Here is a 23,000-nt window from a genome sequence, read left to right on the forward strand (position 1 = left end):
AGTGGACTTTTCCACCAGGTTTCGTAGGGCCGTGGTGTGTGAGGCCATGTTTGGGATGAACTTGCCCAGAAAATTGACCATGCCCAGGAAGCGCAACACCGCCTTCTTGTCTTCAGGGACCTTCATGGCTTTGATGGCCTTGACCTTGTCTGCGTCCGGGCGCCTGCCCTGCTGAGAGATCTGGGTACCTAGGAACTTGAGTGTCGACAAAGCAACATTTGGACCGGTTCCGCTTTAGGCCATTGGCATGGACACGGCGGAATACCTGCTGGAGACAGGAAACGTGCTCTTCAGGGGTCGTGGACCATATATTGATGTCGTCCACGTACACACGAACCCCTTCAATGCCCTCCATCATCTGCTCCATGATGCGATGGAAGATCTCCGATGCCAAGACAATGCCAAACGGCATGCGATTATAGCAGTATCTGCCAAACGGTGTTCTGAAGGTGCAGAGCCTTCTGCTGGACTCATCCAGCTGGATTTGCCAAAATCCATGTGACGCATCTAACTTGGTGAAAAAAACGTGCATGTGCCATCTCACTGGTGAGTTCCTCCCGCTTCGGGATAGGGTAGTGTTCACGCATTATATTCTTATTGAGATCCTTGATCAATGCAGATGCACAGGTCTCCCGAAGGCTTTCTAACACATACCATTGAGGTGACCCAGTCAGTCGGCTCGGGTACCTTGGAAATGATGCCCTGTTGCTGAAGATCCTTGAGCTGTGCCTTCAGGCGCTCCCTCAGCGGAGCCGGGACCCGGCGTGGTGTGTGGACCACTGGCTTGGCATCAGGTCGTAGCAGGATCTTGTATCGATATGGCAGCGTGCCCATCCCGTCGAACACATCCGGATACTGAGCGAGGATGTCGTCAATGCCGGCCTGAAGATCCACATTGGAGGATGTCGTTGTGTAAACCCGCTGCACGAGGTTCAGCTGCTTGCAGGCCTGCGCGCCAAGTAGGAATGCCCTGTCTGGCTTGACAATTTCAAAATGTAACCGTGCATGGGTGCTCCGGTTGGAGACGAGTAGATGGCAGGATCCCAGTGCCGTGATGGCATTTCCGTTGTAGTCCAAGAGCCTGCAGGCTGCTGGAAGGACCTTGGGGGGTTTCTTGATGCTTTTGAAATCTGCCTGTGAGAGGAGGTTGGCAGAAGCACCTGTGTCCAGCTTGAGCTGGATGGAGCAGTGGTTGACCTGCATCACCGCACACCATTCGTCGCAGAATCCGCAGCGAGGTTGGATTGCATTTGTGATGAGTTGGATGTGCCGTATTCACATTTGGTAATGATGCCCACACAGTAGGCGGAGTCCAGACATTCTTCCTCTGGATCCATTGTGCTGCCAGGATCAGAATCCTGTAATCTTTGTTGCACACTCTGAACGCGCCGTCATCGGAATTGGGAGCGCTGGCCCCTGACTGGTGGTGCAGACCTGCACAAGGCTGCATAGTGTCCAGGCTTCCCGCAGTTTAAACATCACCTGCCTCTAGCAGGGCGGTGTTGTTTAAGTGGGCGTTGCTGCAGTTCGAGCATGTCATGATGTCGGCGACCTGACGCTCCGCGCGCGCCGCACATGCGCAGTGCGGTCGTCAGACGTCAATACCTGCGCCGTGTGGGTGTCGGCCGCTTCGTTATCCCATTCGCATCACGCATGCTTGGGCCCCGGGAAAAGGGCGCAAAATGACCGCTTTCATCAATGCTGAGCCGCTGCATCCGGGAGATGGCCCGCACACTGCCTCGTGGGAGGAAAGTTTCTCATTTTCAGCCGATTTGTACTGGGCATCGCGATTTTTGGCGTGCTCATGCACTGTGCATGTTTCAATCGCGACTGGCAGGGTCGTATGCTTGATTTTCAGTAGCTGCTCTCTCAGAGGATCCCAGTGAACTCCAAAAACGATTTGGTCTCTGATCATGGAGTCAGTAATATCACCAAAGTTGCAGGGACAGCACTAGCAGGCAGAGGTTAGTTAAGAAGGAGTTGAAAGATTCATCTTTACCTTGTAGACGCTGTTTGAATATGTAGCGCTCGAAGATTTCATTGGTGTCCACTTCACAGTGACTGTCAAACTTCTCCAGGATGGTCTGAAATTTTGTCTTGTCCTGGCCTTCGGTGAAGTGAAAATAGTTGAAGAGTTTGATGGCTTGATCACCCGCTGCTGAGAGGAGAAGCACGATCTTCCCTACCTCAGACGCACCCACGAAGTCTGAAGCTTCTATGTACAGCAAAAACGTTTGCTTGAATGTCCGCCAGTTGGCACTGATATTGCCGGAGGTCCTGAGCTGGTGAGAAGCCTGAATCTTCTCCATGGTGCCGGGATACATTCGCTGGTCGTCACAGAACGGACTGAGGTAAACCATCTAGATTAAGTAGTCTCCTGGTAGCATGATGTGTTATGTACTCTGGCATAACACAGGCTGCAACTGGATGCAGCTTTAATCAAAAGATACCCCAGACCTTGAAGTTAGTTCAATCTGATTTATTGAACCAGTAGCACAGTTAGCACAGTTCTTTATGAGTTCGACTCTCTGCTAACCTAAGTGTGGTTACTCTGTCTGACTGAACCAGACTAGCTCTTCGCCACGTGCTGGAGGTGTGATACTGTACATAAACCCTGACTCACTCTGTAGATGTTCATCAGCGGAAAGAGGCGGAGTGTGAGTGCCTCGTGCCTTTTATAGTGAGATACCACCCCTGAGTGTCCTGCCTGCTCATTGGTCATGTCCTGTACTCTGTGTTCATTAGCTGCCTGTCTGTGCCTGTCTGTATATCATTATCTGCATGTCTGCATATCATGACACCAAACTCGTTAAGTTCTGGACCTTTTATTTGAAACAATGTTAGAGATTCTGGGAGTTAGATTGGAGCCCTGTTCGATGGGGACTCTCTTTAGTGTGTCGGATTCACCAGTGCTGCAGGAGGGGAAAAAGGCAGATGTCCTGGTCTTCGCCTCTCTAATAACCGAGAGGTGGGTCTTGTTGGGCTGGAGGTCACCAGTGCCACTGAAGACTTCAGCTTGGTTGGGGTATTTGTCAGAGTTCCTGCATCTGGAGAAAATTAAGGACGCCACAAGGGGATTGGAGGAGCGGCTTTATTCTATGTGGCTACCGTTCATCACCTTCTTTCAGGAGATGGGTCTCACCAGCAAATGGAGTGGTGTGGTTAGAAGGTGGGAGGGAAGTCGTGGGAGGGGTTTAAGGGGGTTACATACCAATTGATCAGAACTTGCAAGAGAAATGATGGTGTGTTAAAGTTTTAGAGGTGCCCCCTAAGTAGCAAATCTCCAGAACTTGCTGATCAATTTATATTCCTTTGCAGTTTGCTTCACACAAACAGCATCTCGCCCTTAACCTCCATGTTATTTTTAAGAACGCACTGCATTTTCATATAATGTCCATCAAACTTATCAAAGAATTTTAAGGTGGTCATTCAGATTGTAAGTACCCTTTTACCATAGAATTTACAGTGCAGAAGGAGGCCATTCAGCCCATCGAGTCTGCACCGGCTCTTGGAAAGAGCACCCCACTTAAGCCCAACCCTCCACCCTATCCCCGTAACCCCACTTAACCTTTTTTGGACACTAAGGGCAATTTATCATGACCAATCCACTAACCTGCACATCTTTGGACTGTGGGAGGAAACCGGAGCACCCGGAGGAAACCCACGCAGATACGGGGAGAACGTGCAGACTCCACACAGCCAGTGACCCAAGCCGGGAATCGAACCCGGGACCCTGGAGCTGTGAAGCAACTGTGCTAACCACTGTGCTACCGTGCCCCCGTTAATGATGTGACAATTGTTCACACAACGCCAATCAGCTTCTCTGGCTCAGAAAAATAACAGTTCAAACTTTTCGATGGAATTCGCACATATGGCAAATAATTGTTGGTGATTTTTGAGATGTTAATTTAAATGAAAAATCTGTCTCTTTTGCCACTCTTTATTTTTTTACATTTAATTTTTCATTCCTTCTTTTTTTTTTTCTGGTACATTGTTGTCAGTTCACCCTTCCAGCAAGTTAAAAGACCGATGCTGATTAAGCTGAAGGCTGAAGGAGGAAGTTTAAATTAATGGTTTAGGTTGTGAGACGCCCCGCTTCAGCAAGGTCCAGTCCATTGTGTAACACTCCTACTATAAACCAGAATATTCCCTATCTCACTATGATCAATACCACACAAGATTCACTTAGTGTTATGTATATAGTATTGTCCATCTGTCACGCTTCAAAGTGTCAAACTTGCACCCGATTAAAATATATGTTGGAGCCAATCATTTGCCACAAATTATTGCTGACCAGGTGGGGGATGTGGCTAAAATATATATTTAATTAAACGGCAGCAACTGGATAATTAGGGAACATACCAGTCAACATCAACAAGTGTTTTGTGCCCTGGCAATTTTTTCTGAGCGCTTCTTTTTTTAAAAAATATGTTTATTCAGAATTTTTCAACAAAAATTTTCAACAATTCAAACCCCCCCCCCCCCCCCGTAACAAAAAAGAAAACGAAAAGTCGCATAGCAAGACTTAAACATATCAATTCAACATAATACAGAACTTTGTACAAGGGGGAACCCGCAGGGGAACTCCCGCACATATCGACTTTCCCATATGTTTATGTATTTCCTTACTCAAGTGCCCCTAGGAAAAAAAACCTTCCCCGCCCCCCCTTCTACCCCCCCCCCCCCCCCCCCCCCCGGACAGAGACGCCCCCTCCCCGCCCTGGGTTGCTGCTGCTGCTGACCGACCTCCATCTAACGCTCATAAGATAGTCTAGGAACGGTTGCCACCGCCTGAAGAACCCCTGCGCAGACCCTCTCAAGGTAAACTTCATCCTCTCCAGCTTGATGAACCTTTTCTGAGCGCTTCTTAGTGTGACATCCTGCCCCAAGTGCTTCCTGACCCTGAGTGATCCTTGCTGCCCTGAATGCCTCTTAGCCTGTCCTAAATGTTTCTTTTCCCGCAGAGCTTCCTGACCTATCCTGAGTGCTTTTCATAGGGCATAACATCCTGACTCCAGGCTGACTTTCTTATATTTTTTTTTCCTTCTGGTCAGCTAATTTTCATTTCCTGCTGTCAACCTGCTCTAATGCACCCTTAGCCTTTCTTCCTCTTTCAGCCAGTCTTGCCGCTGCTGGATTTTCTCTTGTTCTCCCAGCTGGTACGTGGGGCGGATTTCTCAGTTTGAGAGACTAACGTGTCGACGGCGAGACCAAATTGTGCGGGTTCTGCGTTGCTGTTGGGGGTGCCAGTTCCAGAGCGATTCAGGACATGCTAATGGACCAGCACTCTGTCCACGTGAAACTAGTGCTATTCTCACCATCGCTGGGGCCGGAATCGGCACTGAGAGATTGACAAGCTGGAGCTGCACCTCACTCCCCACACACTCTCATTCCAATCAAAAAGATGGTCCTGTGATGAGCTGCCCCCCAGTTCACCGATGCAGAGCTGGAGAGAATGTCGGAGGCGGTGGAGGAGAGGCGGGGCACTCTCTCCCCCAGAGTGAGCAGGAGGCTACCGTTCACCGACATCAACCAGGTCTGGATGGAGGTGGCAGAGGCGGTGAGTGCTGAGAGCCTCATTAGGCGGTCTGTCACATAGTTCTGCAAAAGATGAACAACCTCCTTAGGTCAGCTCGGGTGAGTCACCACCTCTGTGCCCCTGACATCACTCCCGTCCCTCACTCCTCACCGCCACCACCCCCCCCCCCCCCCCCCCCACCCCAATAAAGGCCAATCAAAATACATCTGCCGGTATCCTCCATGCATCCCACCCTGCACCAAACCCCAACACCTATGTTGTCCTCTTTGGCCAGCTGCCTTGCACACACATGCCCTTCCTGTTGATGAAGGGCACCCCCTCTCCCCCTACGTAGGGGGATAAGTGTCCCATCTATCAACATTGGACCTGGATGGTTTTCTTCCTGGGTATCCTGGTTGGCTTGATCCCGATTGAGGTTTGTGTAGTCTGATGCTCGGGCTTATAGGGCATCCAGAACAGTGTGGATGTTTGAGATATCCCAGAGAGGTCACTGGTTAGCGCTTGAAAAGATCCTGATGCAATAAAGCTCGGTCGCCCGTCATCTTGAAGGCCACTGGGCGTGGGTGCCCTCCTCCATTGCCCTGCGGTTCAAGGTGCGCCATCATCTGGCACAGATGTTGCACGGTCTCCCTGGTTAGCTGAAGTCTTCGGCAACACGCTCGGTCTGGCAGGTCCTCGAAGGACAGACGGCGACAGCATAAACATGGCCTGAAGTGGCGCCTCCTTCACACCTCCCCCTCGGCCTGTTGGATGGCTGGCTCTCCAGGCTCACTGGTGGCCCCTGATCTTCTGGGGCAGGCTCATGTTGTGCAGGGTCCTCCCCGAGCAGCATCTATGCCTGCTGCCTCCATGCATCTGCAAGGGAAGCTACGGGCTGGTAAATAGCAAGCATTCCTGGCTGCACTCCAAAAGAATGTTAACAAGGTGGATTCCCTTTCCCAGCCAATTCCAACAGACTAAATGGCAACCCCGAGTTCTACTTAAGCTCACCCTCCACATAGCCCCCCCTCAACCCACCCCTCAGCTGTCCGCCATGATATGTTGCCTGCCACACTGCACCCCGACCCCATCAGAGAGTGTCACCAGGGAGCGTCTAGCCTCACCCTCCCATCCCTGTCGACAGTGGCTGTTGCTACCCATGTCAGGATAGGCTCTGTTGCCCCTGTCCCGTCTACCCGGAGAAGTCCACTGTGGATGTCCTCATTGGGTGGGCCTTGTGTTATCCCACCAGCAGTGTGTCACCTGGTTGTGCTGTGGAGAGGATCATGGTGTACCACCAACCACATCACTGCTTGAGGCTTTTGTGCAAATGGGGATGAGCAAGGGGGTGGGTGTCTGTTGGGGACTTAGCTGCAGTGTGATATGGGTCCTGGGTGTGACACACAGGCTGTGACAGCCTGTCCAGGGGCAAGATGGATGGGAACAGGGGTACCGTGGATAGGCAGGGCTTGGAGACAGCTGGTGGTCCTGCAGAGTGGGCTAGCTAATAATGTCACTGGTGAGGCCTCTGCCCTGAAAGGGATGGTGTGCCAGGGAGGGTGCCATGTGCATTTATCCTTTGTTTGGGGTGAGCTCTGCTGTTCCCCTGCAGTGGGGCTGCGCTTCGGATGAGTGCACTGAGTGTTGTCATGTGCTTCTTTATCTCTCATAAGCTGCTTCCTTGATGTATACTCTGACAAAGGAAGGTTCAGACTTGGAGATAGGTTTAACACATTTATTGACCAGTTAACAATTCTCCTACTTGAGTTCGACTCTCCAAGTAATTTTGCTATAGTAACTCAATCTAACTAACCAGTCTGCTCTAATCCATGCGATGGGTGTGATGCTTCTGATCTGCCCCTGTCCTTCTCTCTGAGTGTCACCTGTGGAAAAGAGGAAGAGCATGTGTGCCCTGTCCTTTTATATGCCCTTGCGCTAGTGTCACCTCTGGGTGTCTTGACTACCCATTGGTCGTGTCCTATTCTATGTGTTCATTAGCTGTATGTCTGCATGTCATGATGTCTCTGGTGCTCCCTCTACTGTTCACTTAGTCCTAGTGTATCTACATTAACCCCTTGTGTATTTACAGTGATGCATATCACCACACTGAGGAGTGGCAACACCTAGTGGGCCACGATTGAGTTTGGCCACACTCATCCTGTTGATGATACAGTTGTGGTTTGAGTGTTTCCAAAGAAGTGGCCTGGGTAAGTTCTAAAATGACCAGAGGCTTTGTAAACATTTACAGGACACAGTAAGCATTCAGCAGAGTGAGCAGCCAGGGGCCTGTAACTTGTACCGAATGATTGATTTTAAAACAAATATGCAGCAATGACGGTCAGTATCCAGCCACCCCGATCCCAAGCGGGATACCCCAAATCCACGGATATGTCAGCATGTCATTCCCACTACTCTCCCTAACCCTGGCAGGCACCCCCTGCAAGCGCTATGGTTTTAAAAATAATTTTACAAACTTCTCTTACCTTCTCTCTACCTCAGCAGCCATGACGCCCAGTCCCCATTTTTAAATACTTGTAATGACCGCGCCCACGTGACCTCCACCTGGGAGGGGCTGAGAATCGTGGAGACCCAGGGCATATCAGATCAAACCTGGTAATGATATATAAATGCTGGTTATGCATGCCCCACTGGTGCGGGGCCCAAACCATGGGCGGGCTTCTCCGGTCTCTGACGCCAAAATCGCGTTTGGGGATCGGCCAGAGAATCCCCAATGGCGCCGCTTTTGTGCAGATGGGGTTGAGCAAGGGGGGTGGCACTGCTTTTGCAATGCTCTGCCCCCCAAAAACGGCATATTCGCAGAGTACACCGCACGCCATTTGGACGGCCACAGGACGTCACCTGAGCCCTACATGATGCTCCGCTCCCGATGGGCCGATTTCCCGACGGCGTGGATCACTCATGCTATTTTCTTCCGGTAACCCGGCCTAGTGGCTGCCACAGCCGGGGGGAGGGGGGGGGGGTTAAGTGGGGAGGAGCTGATCCGTTGGCAGTGGGGGCTTTGGCGGGGACTGGCGGCACTGGTGGGGGATGGTCCTGGACTGGCGCGCCTGGTCAAGGGAGCAGTATTTGGCAGGCCGGGTCCGCCGTGCATATGCGAATCCACGAACTCGGCAATTTTCCGGCTGTATCCGCAGCTAGAGCCATGTTATGCTGCGTGCCTGCTAGCCCCCCACCAGACGGAGGATCGGTGGAGATTTTGCGCTATTTTTGCAGGTGTGAAACGCCACTGTTCCCACGCTGGCGTCAGCGCTTAGTCTATAAATCGGAGAATCCAGCCCCGTGTTACCACGACCAGCACCGGGCACGAACCACGATTTTCAGTGGAGGCCCGATTCGTGTTTCCGGCATCGCGCGGCGGAGAATCCAGGCTGTCGTCTTCAGTTCCTTCCTATTGTCTCCCATGAGCATGTTCCTTGACTCAAGTGTGGTTCGTTTTCTGGCTTAGTCGCTCATGGAATTAACCTGCTGCTCACTAATATTTTTGGAATGATGATCATCCATGAATTTTATCTTTCTGAGATTGTAAGAGCATTATATTTTGGGGAATCAATTAACAGCAAACATTAAAAGGAAATACATATCATTATAAACCAAATGAATTAATTGGGAAAGTTTCTTTTTCTCAGTGACATTCCATGAAGTATATTTGAAAACTTCCCAGATATTTTAATCTCCCCTTCATGTGGTGCTGATTTTTTTCTGGTAATTCTCTGGTCTGGCAGTGACCCTATTTGGTTGATCTGCTTGAATTTATTCACAGTGTCAGTTTTACAGTTTTACATGGATTATGTCTGAATATGCATATAGTACCTACACTGTGCTGTCAGATTAATGTTGATGTTTTTGTGAGTTTTTACCCAATTTTCTTTCCTGCCACTAACAGCAGGAACTAGATTCCAAGTCGCTTCATCAGCAAATATAGTCAGCAATCCATAAACAGATATAAAGAGCAAATTCCTGCAGTCCAGTTCCTAATGCAGAATCTGACAGTCCATGCCCGCCCCATTTCATGTTTCTGTTCAGTCTGATTTTCTTCTCTTTATGAATGTTCCTTAAAGAATGATCTTCACGTGGAGGATTATGAACAGAGTATAAAGACTACTAAACCACCAAAATGAATTTTAAATGTTCCTTGGGTGTAGCTGGAGATTCGAGATTTGGTGGAAAATATTAAATGCCTCGGCAACAGGGCAGCACAGTGGCACAATGGTTAGCACTTCTGCTTCACGGCGCCGAGGTCCCAGGTTCGATCCCGGCCCTGGGTCACTGTCCGTGTGGAGTTTGCACATTCTCCCCGTGTTTGTGTGGGTGCACATTCTCCCCATGTTTCCAAATATGTGCAGGGTAGGTGGATTGGCCACTCCAAATTGCCTCTTAATTGGAAAAATTGAATTGGTACTCTAAATTTATTTTTTCAAAAATGCCTTGTCAATAAAGAAGTACGTGCTACAATTCCAAAACTGACTTAATCTAAGTGAGAGGCTTATGTTACTTTTCTGTCGGGGTAGGATCTGAGATGCTTTGATGCGGGCTTCTGATTCCTCTGTTCTGCATAGCTGCCTTGCAGGTGAACGTATTCAAAGTTTGAAAGATCAACTAGTTGGGAAGCACTGATATAAATGTGCCTTCTCGAAGTCAGTCCTCGGTGAATCTCAGCAAACTTTCATAGGAGCTCACAACAACGAAAGAGGCCATTTAATTCTTCATTTTCCTTGGGTTACAGCTTTCTGTGCAAGATATTTGTAGCACAGGCACCAGGCCGATAGAAAACAATTGCTGACAGTTTCAAGAACTCAGAGTTAAAAATAAAAGATTTGATTAATTTAATTTTCCATAACTCCTGGAAAAAGTAAACTTTCTGTGAGTTAATCATAATCAGTTCTAAGAACACAAAGGTTTCCAGTCTGAGAATAGTAGTCAGCTTTTTGAATGGTAATACACGTATTATAGAATAATCATATAGGAACATTGAAAATAGGAGCAAGAGTAAGCCATTCAGCCCGTCGAGCTAGCTCCGCCATTCAAACATATCAGCGGGAATTTTCCACCAGAGAATGGCATGCCGCTTCCCGCTGCCGAGAAACACACAGCGGGGAGGCCAGAGAATTTTGCCCGTCATGGCTGATCATTTACCTCATATGCCATTTTCTCCCTGTTATAACCTGCCTGCTTACCATTGGCTGGGGACTAATGACAATCCCACAATCCTGTGGGAGTATGAGCTTCCCCAATGAGGGGGGGGGGCGGAGAAATCATTAGCAGACTCCCTGTATAAATAAAGCTGGCCAGTTTGGAACCAGCCAGGAAGGAGTGAGCAGCAAGCGAAGTTGCTGCCGCTGTTGTATATATATATGTTATTGTAAATAAATGTTATTTCTTTGTATCCTTGGAACTCGTGCTGGATTCTTCGTGGCCCTCACAAAACTGGCGACGGGGGTTAAAGTGAATAGCTGTCTACACTGCTGAAGCCACCTCCCTGGATTTTTGTTGGATACAGGTTGGAAGTTGTTTTCTATTACACCATGCCTCTGTACGGATGTTTGGATGTTTTTGATGATGCGCTGGAAAGCTGGAACCAGTATGCACAACAGATGCGTTACTATTTCCGGGCAAACAATATCACCGAAAACGAGCGCCAGGTGGCCATATTGCTCACCGCCTGCGGCCCGCATACGTTTGGGGTGATTAGGAGCCTTACGTACCCAGCTGCGCCGGACACCAAAACGTTTGATGAACTTGTGAATTTAGTGGGGCAGCATTTTAACCCAACCCCGTCCACGATAGTCCAACGTTACCGGTTTAATACCGCTGAGAGGACCCGAGGAGAATCCCTTGCCGACTTTCTAGCCAGGCTACGCAGGATTGCGGAGTACTGTGACTATGGTGAGAACTTGCCAGAAATGTTACGCGACCGTTTGGTTTGCGGTATTAACAATGCGGCCACCCAGAGAAAGTTGTTAGCTCAGGCAACATTGACTTTTCAACAGGCCATTCAAATAGTATTGTCCCGAGAGAGCGCAGAACGAGGAGTGCAGGAGATACAGGGAATGGAAGTGCATTCCTTGGGGCCCAACCCTTTCCGTCCAAAAACGTCCCCCCGCACTCCTGCAGTACCTTGGGCGAGACGACGTCCGGATCGACGCCAGTGGCCGTCGGACATTCCTCCCTGAAGGGAGATTTCTCCAGAACCAATGGATGAGGAGCCATGTCCGTGTCAGACTTATAGGCGCCGACTCTGTCGCGGACGCCGGTCCTGGGGGTGCCAGAGGTGCCGTCGTTCCGACCGAAACTGGGACCAGCCCAGGGGCCATACCTTCCATGTGGATGAACCTGCGGCGACTACTCCTGAGGACGTGGAGACGGAGGACGACTGCCTGCAGCTGCATTGTGTGGCAACTCCCCGTGTGGCCCCCATTAAGGTCACAGTACGGGTCAATGGTCACCCGCTTGAGATGGAGTTGGATACTGGCACAGCGGTCTCCGTGATCGCCCAGAGGACATTCGACCGCATCAAGCAGGGTATACAGACCCTTACATTAACCGACACACAGGCCAGGTTGGACACATACACGGGGGAACCATTGGACATTGCAGGAACTACGATGACCCCTGTTGTTTATGGATGCCAGGAGGGGCGTTTCCCACTTATCGTGGTGCGTGGCCATGGGCCCAGTCTGCTGGGTCGGGACTGGTTGCGCCATTTGCGCTTGCAGTGGCAGCACATCCTCCAAACAGTTTCTGGAGGGTTGACTGAGGTGCTAGGACGATACCCAGATGTATTCCAGCCTGGTTTGGGGAAAATAAAAGGGGGCCGTAGCCCGTATCCAAGTCAAACCAGGAGCCACGCCGCGCTATTTCCGGGTGCGCCCGGTGCCTTACGCCTTGCTCGAGAAGGTAGAAGGGGAGCTCACTCGTTTGGAAACTTTGGGTATTATCAGGCCCGTCTGTTTCGCTGACTGGGCAGCACCAATTGTACCTGTAATGAAGCCAGATGCCACAGTTTGCTTGTGCGGCGACTATAAACTTACAGTGAATACGGCTTCCCGACTCGACCGATATCCAATGCCTCGCATGGAGGATCTCTGTGCGAAGCTTGCAGGCGGACTATCGTTCACAAAATTAGATATGAGTCCGCCTACCTACAGTTGGAGCTGGACTTTGCCTCCCGACCATATGTAACGATTAATACACACCGGGGCCTGTATGAATATACACGTTTGCCCTTTGGAGTATCCTCTGCCTGCGCTATTTTTCAATGCGTTATGGAGGGCATTTTGAGAGGTTTACCGCGTGTCGCTGTCTACTCAGATGACGTTTTGGTCACAGGGACATCGGAGCAGGAACATTTGGAAAATCTGGAGGCTGTCCTAAGACGCTTTTTGGAGGCTGGAGTCTGTTTACGTCGCACAAAGTGCGTCTTTCAGGCGACAGAAGTAGTCTACCTGGGTTATCAGGTGGACCGCGAAGGTTTGCACCCCGTCGCAGAGAAGGTGCACGTGATTCAACAGGCCCCCGCCCCGAATGACACTTCGCATCTTCGTTCTTTTCTCGGCCTCGTAAACTATTACAGGAAGTTCCTCCCCAATCTGGCAACTACGCTGGCCCCGTTGCATCTACTGCTAAAGAAAAATTACACCTGGGTTTGGGGTCAGCCGCAAGAAACAGCTTTCCGGCGGGTAAAACAACAATTGTCGTCGTCTGGGTTACTAACCCACTATGATCCTGGAAAGCCATTGCTCGTCACATGTGATGCATCCCCGTATGGTATTGGGGCCATCCTGTCCCACAAGATGGAGAACGGGGCCGAGCAGCCGATAGCTTTCGTCTCCCGCACATTGACTGCTGTCGAAATAAAGTACGCGCAGATCGAGATAGAGGGCCTGGCAGTGGTCTTTGCTGTGAAACGTTTCCACCAGTACGTGTATGGCCGCCACTTCACTATCGTGACTGATCATAAGCCTCTGCTGGGACTTTTCAGAGAGGATAAGCCAATACCGCCCATTGCTTCCGCACGGATCCAGCGCTGGGCTTTGTTGCTCGCTGCATACGAGTATTCTCTGGAGCACAAACCAGGAACGCAGATAGCGAATGCTGATGCACTGAGCCAATTGCCTTTATCGACTGGCCCCATGTCGACCCCCACGACCAGTGAGGTGGTTGCAACCCTAAATTTTATGGACACCTTGCCTGTCACGGCATCACAGATCCGTGAGTGGACCCAGACGGAGCCAGTCCGATCAAAGATTCGACACATAGTCCTGTATGGTGGGCAGCATAGACAGCTCCCAGGCGAGTTGCGGGCATTTTCCTCCAAGCTGTCGGAATTCAGCATGGAAGACTGCATCCTCTTGGGGGACGGGTGTGATTGTCCCGGAAAAAGGACAGGAGCTGATACTAAGAGACTTGCACAATGGGCATCCAGGTGTGACCAAAATGAAAATGTTGGCCCGGAGTTATGTTTGGTGGCCAGGCCTCGACGCCGACATTGAGAAGGTGGCCCAAAACTGCTCCATTTGTCAGGAGCATCAGAAGCTTCCGCCGGCCGCGCCCCTACATCACTGGGAACGGCCAGGGCGGCCTTGGGCGTGCTTGCATGCGGATTTCGCCGGCCCTTTTCAAGGATCCATGTTCCTTCTATTAATCGACGCCTAGTCTAAATGTTGAAGGTGAATAAGATGCTAGGCACAACGTCCTGTGCAACAATTGAGAAGATGCATTTGTCTTTTGGTACACATGGCCTCTGCGAGGTGCTGGTCACGGATAACGGCACTCCATTCACCAGTGAAGAGTTTGCGAGGTTCATGAAGATGAACGGCATACGCCATACCCGCACTGCCCCTTACCACCCGGCTTCAAATGGGTTGGCGGAGCGCGCAGAGCAGACATTCAAACGAGGCCTAAAGAAGCAGTCTTCCGGGTCAATGAATTTACATAGAATTTACAGTGCAGAAGAAGGCCATTCAGCCCAACAAGTCTGCTCCGGCTCTTGGAAAGCGCACCCTACCCAAGGTCCACCCTATCCCCATAACCCAGTAACCCCACCCAACACTAAGGGCAATTTTGCACACTAAGGGCAATTTAGCATGGCCAATCCACCTAACCTGCACATCTTTGGACTGTGGGAGGAAACCGGAGCACCTGGAGGAAACCCACGCACACACAGGGAGAATGTGCAGACTCCACACAGACAGTGACCCAAGCCGGGAATCGAATCTGGGACCCTGGAGCTGTGAAGCAATTGTGCTATCAACAATGCTACCGTGCTGCCCTGGACACGAGACTGGCTCGCTTTTTGTTTTCGTATAGGACCACCCCCCATGCGGTGACTGGGGTAGCTCCCGCAGAACTCCTAATGGGCCGGAGACTTCGCACCCGCCTTAGTATGGTATTCCCGTACAGTGGCGCAAAAGTACGCCGCACACAAGAACAGCAGGGACAGGGTTTTTCTCGGCATCGGCCGATTCGGCAGTTTGTGCCCGGTGACCCAGTGTTCGTTCGCAATTTTGCTGGTGGTGCCCAGTGGGTCCCTGGCGTAATCTTTCGCCAAACGGGCCCCATATCTTACCAGGTGCAAGCCCAGGGTCGTCTCCAGCGCAAACATGTAGACCACATTCGGTCCAGAAGACTATCCCTTCCAAATACTCCCCTCCCCCGGAGCTCATTTCTACAGCCGCAGAGACCAGAGACAATGGAAAGTAGTCCTCACAATCTGGTGCCTCACTCAAAGCCTGCGCAGGTCGTTACAGAACTGCGTGGAGATAGAGACGCCGAGATGACAGAGGCAGCAGACTCTGACTCCGAGATGGAGACACAGGACACATCAGAGGGGGAATCCTCGGGCCCACGGGCTGTGGATGTACAACCATTACGCCGTTCATCACGGAAGCGCCGGTCTCCGTCTCGTTACACGCCGCCCGATCCAGCGCCTCGTGCAAATGTTGTCCGGCCTGCGGCAAAACGAGCCCGACACCCTCCTTCGCCAGGGTCTTCGGTGGATTCCTTGGACGTTGGGGGGGAGGGATGTTATAACCTGCCTGCTTACCATTGGCTGGGGACTAATGACAATCCCACAATCCTGTGGGAGTATGAGCTTCCCCAATGAGGGGGGGCGGAGAAATCATTAGCAGACTCCCTGTATAAATAAAGCTGGCCAGTTTGGAACCAGCAGGAAGGAGTAAGCAGCAAGCGAGGTTGCTGCTGTTGTGTATATATGTTATTGTAAATAAATGTTATTTCTTTGTACCCTTGAATCTCGTGCTGGATTCTTCGTGGCCCTCACAAAACTCCCTTTCCCATATCCTTTTTGTCACTAAAATTCAAACATCCATTGATTTCTGTCTTAGACATGCTCAATGATTGAGCTTCCACGCCCATTAGGGTAGAGAATTCCAAATATTCACCATCCTCTGAGTGAAGAAATTCCTCCTCATCTCAGTCTTAAACGGCCTGCTCTAATTCTGAGACTGTGTCCCCCAGTTCTAGACTCACCAACCAGGGGAAACATCCTCTCCTCATCGACCTGGTCCCATTCTGTCAGAATTTTGCAAGCTCCAATGAGATCACTCTTCGAAACTCTAGAAAATACAAGCCCAGTTTCCTCAATCTCTCCCTCTAAGACAATCTTGCCATCCCAGGAATTAGTCTGGTGAATCTCTGCTGCACTTCCTCCTTTTTAGCAAGTACATCATATCTCAGATATGGACATAAATACTGTACAAAATACTCCAGTTATGTTATCACTAAGACTCTATACAATTGCAGTAAGACATTACACCTGTGCTTAAATTCCCTTGCTTAAGGGTATCACGGTGGCACAGTGGTTAGCATTGCTGCATACAGCGCTGAGGGCCCGGGTTCGAATCCTGGCCCTGGGTCACTGTCCATGTGGAGTTTGCACGTTCTCCCCATGACTGTGGGTTTCACCCCCACAACCCAAAGATGTGCAAGGTAGGTGGATTGGCCATGCTAAATTGCCCCTTAATTGAAAAAAATAATTGGGTAATCTAAATTTAAAATTCTCTTGCTTCTCACAGAGGGTGGTGAATTTTTGCAACTCCCTGTCCCATAGTGCGGTGGAGTCTGAATCATTAAATGGTTTCAAGAAGGAGATAGATACATTTCTGATTTTTTTTAAATGGGTTAAAGGGATATGGGGAACAGGTGGGGAGGTGGATTTGAGACCAGGAAGAGATCAGCCACGATCTGATTGAATAGCGGAGCAGGCTCGAAGGACTGAATTGCGCTCCCCTGCTCCTAATTCCTATGAAGCCCAACATGCTGTTAGCCTTCCTAATTACTTAGCTACACGTGCATGCTAGCTTTTAGTGATTTATGGATTAGGAAACCCAGATCCCTTTGGGTGCTAACATTTCCTGACCTCTCACCAGTTAAAAAATACTCTGCCTTTTTGTTTTTCTACAGGGGGGGCAACTTCACATTTATTCACATCATATTCAATCTGCCAAGTTCTGGCCCATTCACCTAGCCTCATCAAATTCCCTTTTCGCATCCTCCTCACAATTCACATTCCCACCTAGATTTTTGTCATCAGTAAATTTGGAAATATTACATCTGGCCCCCACACACATATCATTTATATAGATCGTGAACAACTGTGGCCCAAGCATCAATCCAGGCGGTTCTCCACTATTAACAACCAGCTGTCCTGCGAACGACCCATTTATTCCTACTCTCTGGCCGGAACTTTCCGGCTATCCTTGCCGGCAGGATCTTCTGGTCCTGCCGCTGGTTTCACAGCGGTGAGCGGTGAATTCAACATGAAACCCCATTGACAATGGTGGGACTAGAAGATCTCGGCGCCAGCCAATGGATGGCCTCCTCCCCCCGCGGCAGGTTGCGAAATAAATCCTGCCCTGTGTTTTCTGCCTGTTAACCAATTCTCGGTCCCAGCAGTATATCACCTCCAATCCCACGTGCCCTCATTTTGTTTACTAACCTCCTGTTTGGGGCCTTATTGAAAGGCTCCTGAAATACTAAAAATGTCAGATCCACTGGTTACACAATGCTGAATGTAAAGTGGATGACTCGCTGGGAGCAACACTGCAGGAAATATGGTGTAAAACCAGTGCCTAACAGTTACCAGACTTGGGTACAAATGTGTCACAAAAATTGGAAAGCCAACCACTAATCTGGAGGCTGCAATTTACAAGTGCTTTCAACGGTCCTTTTGATTGACTCAGCAGTTTCTATGAGGTTACGTAATAGGATTTATTTTCTAAGAGTGAATCATCTGATTAGCAACTAAACATTATACCTGTGCCTCAAATTCAAGGCACCTAGAAACGTTTGAGAGCATGAAACTGAGATCCTAAATCATTAACATTTGAACGTATGTTTCTATTGTCATCCAAAGCAGCTTAAAACCCATGCAGTAAGTAAATGTAATCACGTGATGCATTCACCACGGGCGCGATTTAATGGAAATGAAACAAAGTCCCGTTTTGGGCACGTTTAGCAGAGTGTTTCTGGGCACTTGCTGCACTGAAAATGACCCCGGTATTAAACGGGATTGCGCTTCATTTTTGGGCCTCAACAAGGAACATCCTGCCAAGGCCACACTTAGGCTAATTTTCTGCACCAACGAGATCAGGAAGAGATCGGAGCGCCATTTTTCAATGATGGCCCAATCTCTGGACCCCCACTGCGACCTCAGGAACCCCCAACTTTCCAATTAGAGGGTCTGCGAACCCCCCGCACACCACCTCATAAGGGCAGGGTACCTCCGGGCCCGAACCCCGGCACGGGCAAGATGCCACCTGGGCACCCTGGCACTGCCAGCTGGAACTGCCAGGGTGGCACCCGGATGACATCTGGAGTGCCAGGGTACCACCTTGCCCAGAGCCCGACCTCACAGAGGACCCCCAATCACCCGGGAGACTCCCCCAAATGCCGGCACTCCAGATCCACGTTTGTGGAAACCAGTGCTAAACGGCGCCTGCTTGGGGGCTCTGAGGTGAGGCCATTAGATCCCTCACCTTGGGTAACTCAGACGCAGACTATTCACTTGAATATACAAATCTCGATCACACCCATTGAGGGGGAGATCCAGATCGCGGCGCCTCATGAAGTCTCATTAGATCTCATAAGGTGTAACAACCATTGTAAATCTCATGAGAAGCCTCTAGAGATTTACCAGCTGTGTCACGTCACGGGCCAGGTGGGGCGAGGCCGTTAGATTGCACCCCACAACTCAACCTGAAAAGGATGCATGCGTGGGACAATTGGAACTTGCAGGGCCATGGTTGATGGATTTTTGATAGGCAAGGGTAGATAGGATATGGAGTAAAGGTAGGAAAATGGCGCTGAAGTAGATCAGCCGAGACCTAATTGAATGGCACAGTAGACCTGAGGGCCTGAATGACCTATTCCTGTTTTTAATGTTCCCATGTCTTTGTTGGAACAAGTCACTATGCAGTGACTGGAATATTCAGTCTTTGAGAGTAGGAAAATGGCGCTGAAGTAGATCAGCCGAGATCTAATTGAGAGTAGAAGCAGACCAGGAGGCATCCATACAGATAGAATAAATGTTCAGCATATTTTAGATAGATTTTTCTGGAAGAGATTGTGCTGCAGAAAGAGAGGAATTGAGGGACCAGAAACAAGAAGCACTTTCTATTATTGTTTTTCTTTTCTGGGCAAAAAACCTTTTAGGTTGCTAACCAGTACAATATTGCACAAAATATAAGTGATTGATGTGAGGAAGTGGGGGAGGAGGGATTATCATTATCACGCATCTAAAAAAACAATAATTAACAATAGCAAACCTGAACACTTGTATTAACGGTATGGAAACATTTTTGCATGCACACATGGCGACGCAAACCATGTTAATTGTAATCTTGTTATTTATTTTACCCTATCTCAGGATAAAGATAAAAAATAACTAGATAGTCCTGCCTCAGTGCATAACAAGACAGGGTAAAGGTCAGGGCTGCCTCTTCCACACCTCATTGTGCGCATTCCCAAGATTGGCAAAAATTCCAGATATTAACTAGCTCAGACAGGAAACCTTTTATTGGTTAAATTATGCCAAGATTTTTTGTGTTATACTTTACCATGATAAAATCTATTACTAACTTCAATTGTAGTTTTTTCATTCAGTTTTTATAGATTTCTTGCTTTATCTCAAGATAGTGACAAATCAATTTATACCAGAATATCAGTGATTTAATTGTCAATCATTATTCAGCTTCTTGAAGTGGGTGATGCTGAGGAATTCACCCAGTATTGGTGTTAAACATTCCCAGGTCACATTTACTGTACAGGTTAAGTGCAGATCGACATAAAGTAGTTTACTGGAAACTTGACCTTGGGACAGCGCTCTCTACTGTAGCTATCTGGCATTTCCTTTTCTCACATCAATCCCTATTATACGTTGTCTGAGTCAAATGTGAATTTAACGGCAGGTGGTGGAGCAATAGTGGGGTAAATATTTGACTGTGCCTGTTTTTGGTCCCAGACTCAGTACTGCAGAGGCAGCACATGACTGAAGGGAAAGGCCTGAAAAATGAGAGAAACCAGTCCTCAGGCCTCATCTGAATAATAGGCCTGAGCTGCTAGCACTGGTCGCTCCTCCGCCGGTGACCTGCCAGTGGGAAAATATCAACTATGGGCCATTTGCATGGCTGGCAGAATTCTAGGGAGAGAGGTTGGAGCGGACTCCAGGGGAGGAGACAATCCTTGCTCCACAGGAAGTTAGTTCTGTAAAAATGGGAACAGATTTCTCAAACGGTCCTTTGACAGGAATTAATTGACATATTCCAAGGGGCCTAATGACTGTTTTCGGCATCGGCCCAGAACAGCTAAAAATTGGGCTGCACCTGTTTAGTAGTTTGGGCCCAGGCTGCTCCATTATCACATTGATATGCTTTTCCCAACATTAACCTCAAGAATGTGAGAAGGGGCAACACATATCAGTTTTTGACCTGGTCTATATGAAGTTTTGTGCAAAGTTTAGGAAGTGGTTAAAGGTTCCCAGAAATCGGGGCAGCACGATGGCGCAGTGGTTAGCATTGCTACCTCACGGTGCTGAGGTCCCAGGTTCAATCCTGGGTCACTGTCTGTGTGGAGTTTGCACATTCGCCCCGTGTGTGCATGGATTTCGCCCCCACAACCCAAAGATATGCAGGGTAGGTGGATTGGCCATGCTAAATTGCCCCTTAATTGGAATTTTTAAAAAAAAAGTTTCCCAGAAAAGATTTCACACAGGATCCATATAGTTGGTCATCAGTCAATCCTATTAATTTGGGTTGAAATTAATCTCAAACCCTGGTCACGAAACAGTATTGCTCTACTCCAGCAAATGAGAGTTGTTGCATCACTAAACAGAGTAATAAACATTCCTCTTCGGGTGGTGTAAACAAACAAAAAAAATATTATAATGTATGATGCAGAAGAAAGATATTAGAATGATGGATGTAATTTGTTAGTTCGCATATAAAGTTAGTACATTGTTAAGTTCTAGTACAAAGTCCATCTTCTACAGTAGATTTCAATACTCATTATAACCAGCACATAGTTAAAGTGCAACAAATATTTCACCACCAGTCTCAACACATTTTTTCCACATGCAGCATCCAACTCTTTCTGGGACAGTGGTGTCTAATCTTCAGCCTCCAAGTATGACCATCCAGCCCAAACCATTTCTCTCCTATTTATACTTAGATGTATTAGTGACTGGTTCTTCTGTTTGAAATTTTTGACCTCAATGTTTAGAAAGGGGTGTTTTTTTTAGCTTTCTTGCCTCATTGGTTGATATCTTCCAACTAATAATGCCAAGACCTGTTTGTCTTGTCTATTTCTCCGAAAGGGAAAATGCATCACATTCTCCTTACCCCTTTGCTAGACCCATTTTCTGCTTGCTTCCCCCTCCCCATGCTGCCCATTCTCATTCTCTTTACACCACATTCTCTGATCTTTCCTCCAGTTCTGGATCACACTTTAAAACATTTTTTTTTGAGTTCCCAATTCTTTTAGCGTGGCCAATCCACCTATCCTGCACATCTTTGGGTTGTGGGGGTGAAACCTACGCAAATACGGGGAGTATGTGCAAACTCCACACGGACAGTGACCCAGAGCCAGGATCGGACATGGGACCTCGGCGCCGTGAGGCAGCTGTGCTAACCACTGTGCCACCTTGCTGCCCCTGGATCACACTCGTAACCATTAATTAGTGGGTAATGTAAAACGTGACCCGGCTGCCACACTTCCTAACCAATAAACCTGTTAATTATCTGTAAACGGCGCACTATGTTCATCAGCCACCATGCATCTCACTTTGCCTGGGAAGGTCGCCATAGTGTGTGTACTTCTGGTTTATTACTGACCTGTGATGTCATCGGCGCATGAGCTGAGCCACTCGATGATGTCACTCTCAGCACATACTGAAAATCTACAACTCCACCAGTCAGGTCACTCACAGCGACTTTACCATTACCCATTCTTGTTGAAATGAGCCGCACCTACCCAAACAACTTTGCTGCTCAAATTCTGTAAAAAAAAAAATCAATGCTGTGGATTTGCCAAAATTAGCTTCAGAGAAACAAGTACAGTACCTCATATGATCTTACATTGCGCATTCATTAGGTCATATTTTTGAAGGTGCCACAAATCACTTTGAATCATAAAATGGTTAGCGCACAGCAAAAGATCATTTGGCCCAGCATGTCTGTACCATCTCAACTCTGCTAAAGATCATTTCATATCCACTTCCCTGCCTCTTCCCCACAGCCCTGTAACTTTTTCCTCTTCAGATAAAGATCCAATTGGAAAGTGAACTTCAATACTCAATTGGGTGATTCTTGATAGTCAAACATCTTATTCCAAATCTCCACCCACTCCATCCCCAACTGCATCATCTCCGATAGGCTTATAACCAAAACAAAAGCATCCGAAGAAATATTATACAAAAATAATTTTGCTTAATCGCCCCCCCCCCCCCCCCACCCCTGCCGCCAATAATGGTCAGAAGTCCTACCTTCTTCCAATCAATGCTCGTTAGAGTGTGAAATGGCAGCAGGTCTGTTGGAGTCAGGCCATAATAGACATGTAAGGCAAAGCAAAGCATAGTGGTGAAGAGTTGTTTTCAGACTAGTTGATAATTTGCCGTAGTGTGCTCCAGAGTTCAAAGTTGGGATCACTGTTCTTTCTGAAATACATTAATGACCTGAACTTCAGAGTTGGCCAATGACATGAAACTTGTCAATATAGTAAACAGTGTATTTGTTCATTTTAAACTTGACTATTCCAATAATCTCTAAAATTCATATATTGGCACCTGTGATATTAAGATCATCCAAAATTCTTCTGCCTGTGTCTGAATTTGCACTTGAATTTGCACTAAGTCCTATTCAACATTTACCCCTGTACTAGCTTCGATTGGCTTCTGGTTATACAACGCATTGATTTAAACATTCTCATCCTTGCTTTCCATGGCTTTTTC

At 48.5% G+C, this 23,000-nt stretch overlaps 1 long non-coding RNA gene across 1 annotated transcript in view; it reads right to left on the reverse strand.

Annotated features, from left to right (window-relative positions):
• The window catches only part of LOC140428427 (uncharacterized), a 38,992-nt gene extending 16,291 nt beyond the window's left edge, over positions 1 to 22,701 (reverse strand). The window contains exon 1 of the long non-coding RNA XR_011948775.1: positions 22,536 to 22,701. This is a non-coding gene — a long non-coding RNA (uncharacterized lncRNA). The remainder of the gene's footprint in view (positions 1 to 22,535) is intronic.
• Positions 22,702 to 23,000: the final 299 nt, after the last annotated feature.

The sequence above is a fragment of the Scyliorhinus torazame genome, chromosome 8 (assembly GCF_047496885.1).
Source record: "Scyliorhinus torazame isolate Kashiwa2021f chromosome 8, sScyTor2.1, whole genome shotgun sequence".
NCBI lineage: Eukaryota > Metazoa > Chordata > Chondrichthyes > Carcharhiniformes > Scyliorhinidae > Scyliorhinus > Scyliorhinus torazame.